We start from the raw sequence: 10,579 nt of genomic DNA on the forward strand, positions 1-10,579 counted from the left end.
TTTGATCGAGCCGAAGAATATATATAGCAGGGCACACATGGTAGCCTACGTCAGCTCTGGAAGAAGCGTGATGTAGGAACAAAATATGTACTAAATCCCAACAATTAAGCATGGTCGGCCGGTCAAATTAAACTTGTACTTATCTGCGTAATCACATTTGATTTTTTTTTAGGGTCAGCTTATTAACGTGTCTTTATCATCGTTCTACCTAACACTTAATTTGCTGTGTGTGTGCAGTGTGCGCCACCAATCACTGCCTTATCCCAAAGATTATCCTACCGTGTAATCGTAAAATCTGACTAGTGCGTGCTATCGTGAGACAGGAAGACATGCATGTGAGAAGAATTAAGCGCGGGCGCTACCATGCAAATTAATCACGCCAAAACGCATTAGACCATCTCCACGATTAGTTGGCTAGCTGGTTTCCTCTTGCATACCGTTCCTTGCATGCATGTGTAGATGATGGAAAAATATGTAGCGTGAACTTCATATATATAATGTACTATCTTCAAATATAAAAATGGATAAATATAAAAATGGATGTATGAGATTTATCCATAATTCTATTATTACTCCTACATTTATGTGATTAATCTTTCTACTCAGAGGGAGGAGAAATCTTAAACATCTATTTAAAATCCAATGGTACTTTTCATGTTTGTGCTACATATAAACTATGGAGATTGCACCATATGTTTTCTATTAGATGATGCTTGCACTTTTTTTTTCAACTCCATTTAAATAGTAACTTAAGGATGTGTTTAACTAGAGCGAAAAGGAGAAAATAGAGAATACATGTAAAACATGGTGAGTCATTAGTACATAATTAATTGAGTATTACTTATTTTAAACTTGAAAATGGATTAATATGATTTTAAAAGCAAATTTTCTATAGATTTTTTTTAAAAAAAACTCACATTTTAGCAGTTCGGGAAAGTGCATGTGAAAAATGATATAATGTTTTTATGTAAACAATACAAGTATTTTGCCTACTTTTTTCTAAATATAGTAGCTATATAGGTAGGTATCACTATTGGGGAAAGATTCTTCACTCCTGGTTTGCAACCTCTTTTACTCCCGAGTTGCAAACCGGGAGACCCAATGTAGGACTAAAGATACGTACCCATCTTTAGTCCCGATTGGTGTTACCAACCGGGACTAAAGATGGCAGCGCCATTAGTCCGGTTGGTTAGGTTTTTTTTTCTTTTCATTGTTTTTTGTTGTTTGCATTTATTCTCACCCTCAAAACCCCGCAAATCATGCACAACAAATCATCCATAATTTCCCATCCACAAAATCATCCACACTTCACAAGTCATTCACAAAATCATCCCCAAATCTAAAATAATCCACAACAAAGTTTACAAATCATTCAAAAAAAAATAAAAAAACACAACCCGGCCGCCGTCTCTCGGGCATCGCTGCCTGATGCTGGCACCGCCTAGCCGCCGCATCCCGGCGGCCTCCCCTCCTGCCAGATCTGGAGGAGGGGAGGCCGCCCAGCCGTGTGCCACCTCCCATCCCGCTGCCACTGCCGCTACGGCCGCCCAGCCGTTGCCTGCTGTCAACGGAATCGGTGGAGGGGGGAGGGGGAGGAGAGGGGAAGGGGCCGGAGGAAGGGGATGAGAGAGGGGGAGGAGGTGGTGGAGAAAATGAGAGGGGAGCAAGGAGAGAATGAGATCGATGGGAGGAGGAGAGGAGGAGGGGATCGAATAAGGACTAGCTGGCAGCACGCACGCGGGGCTCAGGGGGGGGGGGGGACTTTTCACGATTTTTTTAATTTGGGTCGCAGTTGGTACAAACAACCGGGACTAAAGATGATATGGGTCTAACATGTTTTTGAACTGGGACTAAAAATGATATTTATTCCTAGGAGTAAAAATCACAAAAGTACCTGTAGGTTTTCAAACCGGGACTAGTTCCGGTTTTTACTCAAACCGGGATTAGCTAATGTGATTTTTGCGTAACCCAGCATAGATCATTTCTCCAGTAGTGTATTAAAATATGAAGCTATGTGAGATGAATTCAATAAAGTCCAGAAATAATTTATATAAATTATAGAAGTAACTAGAGATGTTAAAATATTAGAATTAACTTTATGGCGAGAGAGTTAAAACTTGAAACTTCTAATAGTACAAAGTTTGAAAAATATAATGTGTATTGACTGATGAAGTAACCAAACACATCAGCAGAGTTCACTCTTGTCATTATTAAAAATAGCTACTTTGCTTTAGGAAGTAACTTTAGTGAAATGCAAAAGTAATTTACACAAATAATAGAAGTAACTATACGTTGATATGGTATACATATTTGTTCCTTGATTGAGCTCGTTTTTGTCTTAATTGCCAGTTTAATTACCAAGGCATGAAAAGCTATATCTTATGTGTTAGATGAATTTTTACGTAGCAGTCGATCGTTAGAAGATTTTGACCAAAAAAAAAAAGCAAAATATCTTATGCATGCATTATAGGACAAAGGCAGTATATTGCGGGTCACATCCCGACCTTGACAAGCTTTACACAATAATTTGTGGGCAGGAATTTTACACGAGCTTTTTACCAGTTTCGAAGGAAGAGCTCTCATGGGAGAATTATCGTTCGTCAAGGGATCAAAGCGATGTACGTCAGGCGTAATGTTCGTCAAGTGAACAGGGGTTTTCTTAGAAAGATTTCAACTTGTAATGAACAGAAACCGGGTTCATCACGGCGCTTCAATTTGCAAAACTCTGCATCGATTCTTGTTAACGAGACGGTGGATGCAAAGACCAGGTGCCGCCAGTTGACCATGAATCATAAATTAATGAAGCACATCCAGAGATAAGGCTGGCAGAGATTTGTGATAATTTGCCAGGTTATATTAATTTGAGGGTTGTTCGAGTGAATGACGGAATTTTTTGGGTTCATTTCAACAACGTCTAATTTCTTTAACTCAAGAACTGAAATTTTTACTCACTTTTGTATAAGTCATGCGCAGTAATATATTTCAGCAATGATCTTTCGTCAGTTACTGCTAGTACTTGGCAAGAAACAAAATGACGAGATAAATTATTCATTTGAAGTAGAAGGGAGAAATTAATTAACTCGACCATAAAAAGAAAACAGAAACAATCGATGAACCGTTCCTTCGATTATCAGCAAAATTCTTTCTGTTTCGATGTCAACTGCGGCAGGTCAATATATATCACGTTGTCAGGACTCCGAAAGGATCTCAAGGCCATATATAGCGGCGACAGACAGCAGTGTAATTGAAAAAAATATATGGTTAAGTCAGAAGGTGATGCGGTCAAAGTCATTGTTATCTGCGTGGATCTCTTCTATCTCATCACCAAGACACCAATCTCTACCAACGAATGCATTGATAGTTAGTCTTCCCTGTGAGATTATAGACGCCGTACAATGAAAGGTGTCTGTATGCCGTATGCGCCTATTTCTTAGTACTACTTATGCATGCTTATGGATTATCTATTATCTCTTAAAAATCCATTAAACATCCTATCAACACTCTTAAGATATATACCATGTGGCACCTCTATCAAAGCTACTAAGCCATCACTTGACAATCTACTTCCTCTGTTTCAGGTAAGTTTAACTAAATATATAGACAAATATAGTAATATTTGCATGATCAAATTAGTTTTATTAAATTAATAATAACCTGAAATTTATAACCTGAAACAAAGGGATCAGTAATAAATTAAAGAAAATTCCAAAAGTTTTTAGAAAATACAAGATATCGAACAATCAATTTTCACTTAAATTGGTGAGTCTATTATTTTTAGCCATCAAATATATCTTAAGAAAATAAAATCTCATATAGTTCCTTAGACATATATGTGGCGGCCGACAACGCTCGAGAGGACATTTATAGGAGAACGTAAAATCTTAACTATAAATTATATAAATTAGTTATACACTCAACACTATTGAATCCCAATTAAATCTATAGAATATAATCAAATAATATTTAAACAAAAAGTCATAATATTTAAATTGGTAACAAAATTTATGGTACTTGAAATAAACAATATGCCCGTGTATCTGGCGGGTTGAAGTTCTACTTAATGTTTCATTTAATCAGGCTGGATTTGCAATTGGGAGATTTTAATTCAGCTGCTTATCTGACTTTGTTTCATGAAAGAAAACACTTTGACTTTTGGCAACTATAGTTAGATGCCGGGAATGCATGTCAAGATGCATGGCAGTTGTTTACAGTAAACGGCACTTTCACTAGTTTATTACCTTTAAGGTACGTAGATTGCATGGGCTAGAATCTTGGCACCTTTTTTGCAAGTTCACATTGATGACACGGTAGGTTGATTCTATTGTTGTAAAGGCCGACTGGATCATACTGGTGCCATATAATTTTGGCATGTCACCTGGTCAAATATTTTGTCGTATATGTATAGCCAGCTGTAAAATAGACCAATTTGAAAATTACATGCTAACTCAGGATATTTCATACTCTCGTTATAACCATATGAATCCATTTCCGATTCTCATGAGTTGAGCGTCCATAAAATTGATATTATACTAACCTATACTCCTTAAAAAGGAGTAGAGCAACCACCTTTACCACCAACCCCCAACTTTCTTTTAGAGAAAAAAAAAGGACATATAAGACTAGATGACCCATATGTCAGCTACTCTAGGAAGGAAAAAGAATATTATGGGTTCAAATGGTTCACGTGTCAGTAACAAATGTATACAGCAATAAATAGGATAATAATGGATTTATAATTTTATATAGAGGGAATGTTTTTATAAACTGAAAATATGATATGAAACAAAACTAATAAATATAGTCAATAATATTAACATTATCTTGTCACAACAACCATTTATTATGTACGAGATCGCATCCGCAACAAAACCTAATGGCCTAGTTGGGTTGCAGGAATTTTATAGGAGGGCGTCAAAAATTTCATATGATATTGCTGAATTTTCTAGTAAGAGGGAAACTCAGGACCGGCTCAGAGCCTAGACAGGTTATGTGACCGCCTATATCGCTGCTGGCCTCGATGGCTCGAGGGTGCGAAGGGAGGTGAATGGCTGGTGTACAACTGTAGATCTCGATTCTCGATCAAGGCCTAGAGGTCGAGTGTGAGCACGGTGTGACGCATTATTTCGCATTTCTCGCAGCCTTGCTTCTCGCAATCTCGGCGCCTCTCAGCTCGTCGTTTTCTCTCACGCCATTAGCGGAAGGACGGACGACACACAGCGAGACGGTGACGCCGACTCCAACGTAGCCAGGCCTTGCGCCTGTGATCTTTTGCCTCACTGAGTCATCGTGACTAGTAGAGCAGGTCAAGCAAACTATGTCAAGGGTTGTCTTCTGATCTTATTTGACTAGTAGAACACTAGATAGGTTAGGGTTTTGTTTTGTTCTTATTTTGTCTTGGGTGATATCGATCTGTACTGAAATGTTGCACTATTTTTTAGAAGTGTTTTCTCAGCATAATTGATCATCTAATGCTTTTGTTTTTCATCTATTTACTTAATTTGTTTTCGTTTCTGCAGTTCTTTTAGTTATCAATTGTAGTATCAACATTATTTATCGAGAACAAAATACCATATTCCAGTTACAACTATTATTTAACTTAATATTTATTGGGAACATATCCTATGCACACATGTTTACCGTGCACACCAACTAGCAAATGTCACGAAAAATTCAACAAAGAAATTGGACATTTACTTCTAATAGTATTACACATATATGCAAAGTCTCATATTAAAATTCATTATATTTTAGCCATAAAAAGGTGAAAAATCTAATAGTTTTAAGGGTAAAAATATGTCAGGATTTTATCTTTTTTGCTATGGCTAAAATATAATGAATTTGAAGTTAAGATTTCACACGTATATGTAATACTATTAGAAGTATATATCTAAATTTTTTTATAATTTTATGTGACATTTACAAATTGGTATGCACGGAGTGTACACGGGAAACTTGTGTGCATAGAATATGTTGTCATATTTATCTATGTTAGTGAAATATTTATTTGAGTCGCTTTATAGGATACATGCTTTATAAAGTATACATATATTACAAGTAAAAACATAATCTTAAGGGATTATATATAGCATCAAGTTCGCTCGTAGAGCCAGCCCTAGGGAAACTTTGCGCATTATAGAAATTAAGCTTAAGAAATAATGGATTGATTATGCCTAAGGTGCATGGTTTTCATAAATTTTGAATTTGAAATGTTGGGAAACTCTTGTTCAGCACGGCGGTTTCTTACTATGGTATGCTCTACTAATTTCGATCTAAGAGACAAGAGATGCATGCATGGTGTTATTAGTGGACCCAAAGACCATTCATGAATCAAGAATGAACGTCGTAAATAAAGTGAGGGCAGATGTTCAATACTTGTCGCCATATTCTGGCGTTTAATAATGTTCAAGTGGTCGAGGGCGCAATTCTTGGTTCATATTTCAACCGTGTCAGCCTTTGACTCAAGAACTAAAAAAAGAACTCATTCTGTATAAGCTATGCACTATGCAAAATGTTACTTCATCCATTTTATATCACGAGACGCTTTAACATTTTTAAGTCAAATTTTCATAAAGTTTGATTGAGTTTATAAAAAATATAGCAACTCTTACCACATCAAATTATTTCCATTAATCCAATATTAAGTATATTTTAATAGTATATTTATTTGGTGTCAAAGATATTGTCGTGTTCTTTTATAAATTTTATCAAGCCTAAAAAAGTTTGATTTATAAAAAATCAAAGAGCCTTACAATATGGAACGACACGGAGGGAGCTAGTACATACTACGAATGTAATATTCAAAAGCTATGATATTCCTCTGTCACTAGTATTTTGAAAGAAAACTACAAATAAGAATGGTCTTATATATGAGGGGCAAGTTTTACTTGACTAAAGAAGAGAAACTCACTAAAAAAACAAAGCAGATCGAGAAAATTAAACAGACCAAGCAAGAAGGTGATGAAACGTTCACTCAATGAACAAAATACTAGTAGTTCTAAAAAAAATGAACAAAATACTTTCTTAGCTGCCGAGTCTCAGTAGTAGGCCAGATCGTTGTCTGGACTCCAACAAGACAAAATCTCAAGGTAGAAGCGGCAAAACAACACTAGCCTCATCGGTCGGCCAAATACTTTCGCTGATCAGCCAAAGCTACCTCCAATTCAGCCAAACTTCAATACAAATTGGTTAGCTTATTTTGCTTAAATGGTTGATCAACCAAAGCATTTGCCATCCGATGAGAGCGCACATTTTTTCAAACTATGGATAAAATATATGAGTAAATTTTACTTGTCTCCCAGATAAAATGCTGATAGGATAAGAGAGAGAGAGAGAGACTACGAGAGCTCAGATGCTTTCCTTTTTTAATTACTGTGGAAGTGGATGAAAGTGTATCCTCTAACGCGTATAGGAGATCAAATCCACTCTCTTTTTATAAAACAAAAGGAAGGGACTCATGGAATAGGAAAAGGAATAGAGGAACTGCGTATAGGAGATCAAATACACTCTCTTTTTATAAAACAAGAGGAAAAGGAAAAGAAAGAGAAAGAGGAAGGGGAAGAGACTCATTGAATAGGAAGAGATTGGTATCAACTAGCCATCAACCATCCTCCACCACACCCTCATCAACCAACCATGAGTTAGATGCAATTGATGTTCATTATCACTCCATTAATCAATCATTTACTGATTCTCAAAATCTCTTCACTTTTACATTGATAACCCATGTAAGAATGAATACACATAACTCCTAGCATATATAATAAGACTTAAAATTTATTTATTTAATTGAATTAAATGGATCAATTAGCCAATTAAATATAATGATCCCCCCAAATTTCAAGGCTGATGAGAATGCTCTCTATTCCAATGTTGTTTTGATATAGTAGTGTTTCGGTGGAGACTGATTAAGGTTGAACATCCACCTAAAGTAATAGCAACATTTATTCACAACTTAACAACGGGCTATGCCTGCGAACAGATTTCACTCAAACCACTGACTAATACTAGGCTACCGTAGGTATTCTCTTGGGTTGGAGCATATAAGTCAAACTCAACTTCATAGCAATTACCTTATCTTATAGACTGCGACTAGCAGTCGGACTCATATAGGTTCTTCTAAAGATGTTCTGTAAGCCAATATCTCTGCTTAGACAAGCTACTTAGAAAACATTGAGATAAAAATCAGCCTACCATACAGATTAGAGGAGTGTTATATCTCCAATGTAGTGGGTTTATAACTCTTCTCTTAGTTAACTAATAGTTTGTTTCATCATCCTAATTCATGGGATCTCCGATCAAATAGTATAAATTATCATTATGGTGTAACTCATGCTGGGTCTTAATCCCATCTCCCTTGATACATTTTCTATCACATTTCGTGATAGACCCCTTGTGAATGGTTTTGTCAGGTTTCTCGCAATTTGAATGTAATCCAAAGCTATTACTCTGGAGGTTTACATCTTCCTAGCATATTTCAATCTTCTCTTCTTTTTACATGTCTTGATGACTTCATTTTATCCTTAGAATTGTTCACCTTAACAAACATCGTTTAATTATCACATTTGATCATAATAGCAGGTATCGTTTCTCAACCACCGATAGGTCCATCAAAAGCTCTTAAAGTCAATCAGCCTTAACGATAGTTGTGTCTAATGTTGTGCATTTTGTCTCCATTGTTGACCTCATTAAGATGGTCTACTAGCAAGACTTTCATGGAACAGCGCCACCTCCAAGAGTGAATACATATCCACTTGTGGCTTTAATCTCATTAGTATCGGAAATCCAATTTGAATCACTATAACCCTATAGTACCTTGGATATCCAATATAGTGAATTTCATAGCTTACCATGCCTTCTAGATAGTGCATTACTCTTTGAAGAGCTTGCCAATGATCATCTCTAGGACTTGAGCCAAACCGATTGAGTTTGCTCACAGCAAATGAGATGTCAGACCTCGTTGCGCTAACTAAATACATGAGCAAACCAATGATCTGGGAATAACACATTTGGATCATATGGTGTTGCATGGGATTTACAATCATTGTAGCCAAAGCGACTTAAAATCTTTTCCACATAGTGAGATTGTATCGGAGTAATCCCACCATCATCATTCCTTCTAACTTGATGTTCTAGATAACATTAGCTATTCCCAAATCTTTGATTTCAAAGTTTTGAGATAGAAATCTTTTGACTTTCTCAAGCACATTGAGATTAGTACCAAAGTTCAGTATGTCATCCACATACAAACATAGAAAAAACTCCTTCCCCCCTACCATAAGGATAAAACACACATATATCAGCTTCATTCACAACAAAACCTACATATGGTGCTTGTTTCAGACCATACAAAGATTTCAACAACTTACACACCTTCCCTTCTTGACATTTTACTACAAATCCATCTGGTTGTTCCATGTAAATTTCCTCTTCCAACTCTCCATTAAGGAAAGCCTCTTAACGTCCATCTAATAAATGAGGAGATCGTGTGAGATAGCCAATGATAATAGTAATCGAATTGAGATCAATCTAGCAACAGGTGAATTAGTATCAAAGAAATCTTTGCTTCTTTTTGGGTATAACCCTTAACCACGACCCATGTGTTATACTTTTCAATTGTACCATTAAGCTTAAGTTTTTTTTTCTTGAATGCTCACTTACAACCCACAGGTTTACATCCACAAGGACGATCCGTGATATCTCGAGTTTCATTAAAAATAATGGAATCCATTTCACTCTGTATTTATTAGTCTTACCATATTTATTTCCGCATGGATAATATGGGTCAAATGTATGCAGGCTTAACCTCTAAATATCCAGATATGTATATAGTTTATGATATGTTTTACTGTATTTAGTCTTCCTGTACATAGTTTCTGATGTCTTACTGTATTTAATTAACCTAATACCCAGTTTACTGAATTTATTTTCGTATTCGAGAAAAAATGTCTGATATTTTTCCTCTTCCAAAACTATCCCAAAAACATCAGTCGGACACTATCCAAAAAATATCAATCCGACACTATCCGTTTCCGAAAAAATGTCCAGATCTCAAAAATTATCTAAATCATTTTCATCCATCGTACCATTTATCAGGTGGTGTTTGAATCTCCTGAAGATAAATATTAAGTGTTTCACGCAAAACAGACAAAGATTGACCTCTGTAGAAAGACTGATTTATTCGGATCAATATGAGGACCCAACTACGTTGCATTGCCAGAATCCATGTTCCATATTTGAAGACGGTTGACCTCTGTGCTTCTCTCATGGTACAATCCTCTTCCTACTGAGCCCCCCTTTCTCCTCGGTACAGAGAAAAAATGGAGGACTGGTGCCAATAGTTCATCACGGAAGAAAGAACTCACAGAGCCGGGATCACTAACTAATACTCCCTTCGTCCCAAAAAAACTCAACCTCACATCCTCTCCTAGGTTGAGTTTTTTTGGGACAGAGGAAGTAGAATAGTACTACTAACTAATACTAATATATAGAAATAGATATCTAGATATAGGCCATGTTTAGTTCCAAACTTCTTCTTCAAACTTCCAATTTTCCATCACATCAAAACTTTCCTACACACACA

The sequence above is a fragment of the Oryza glaberrima genome, chromosome 10, assembly GCF_000147395.1.
Source record: "Oryza glaberrima chromosome 10, OglaRS2, whole genome shotgun sequence".
Lineage (NCBI taxonomy): Eukaryota > Viridiplantae > Streptophyta > Magnoliopsida > Poales > Poaceae > Oryza > Oryza glaberrima.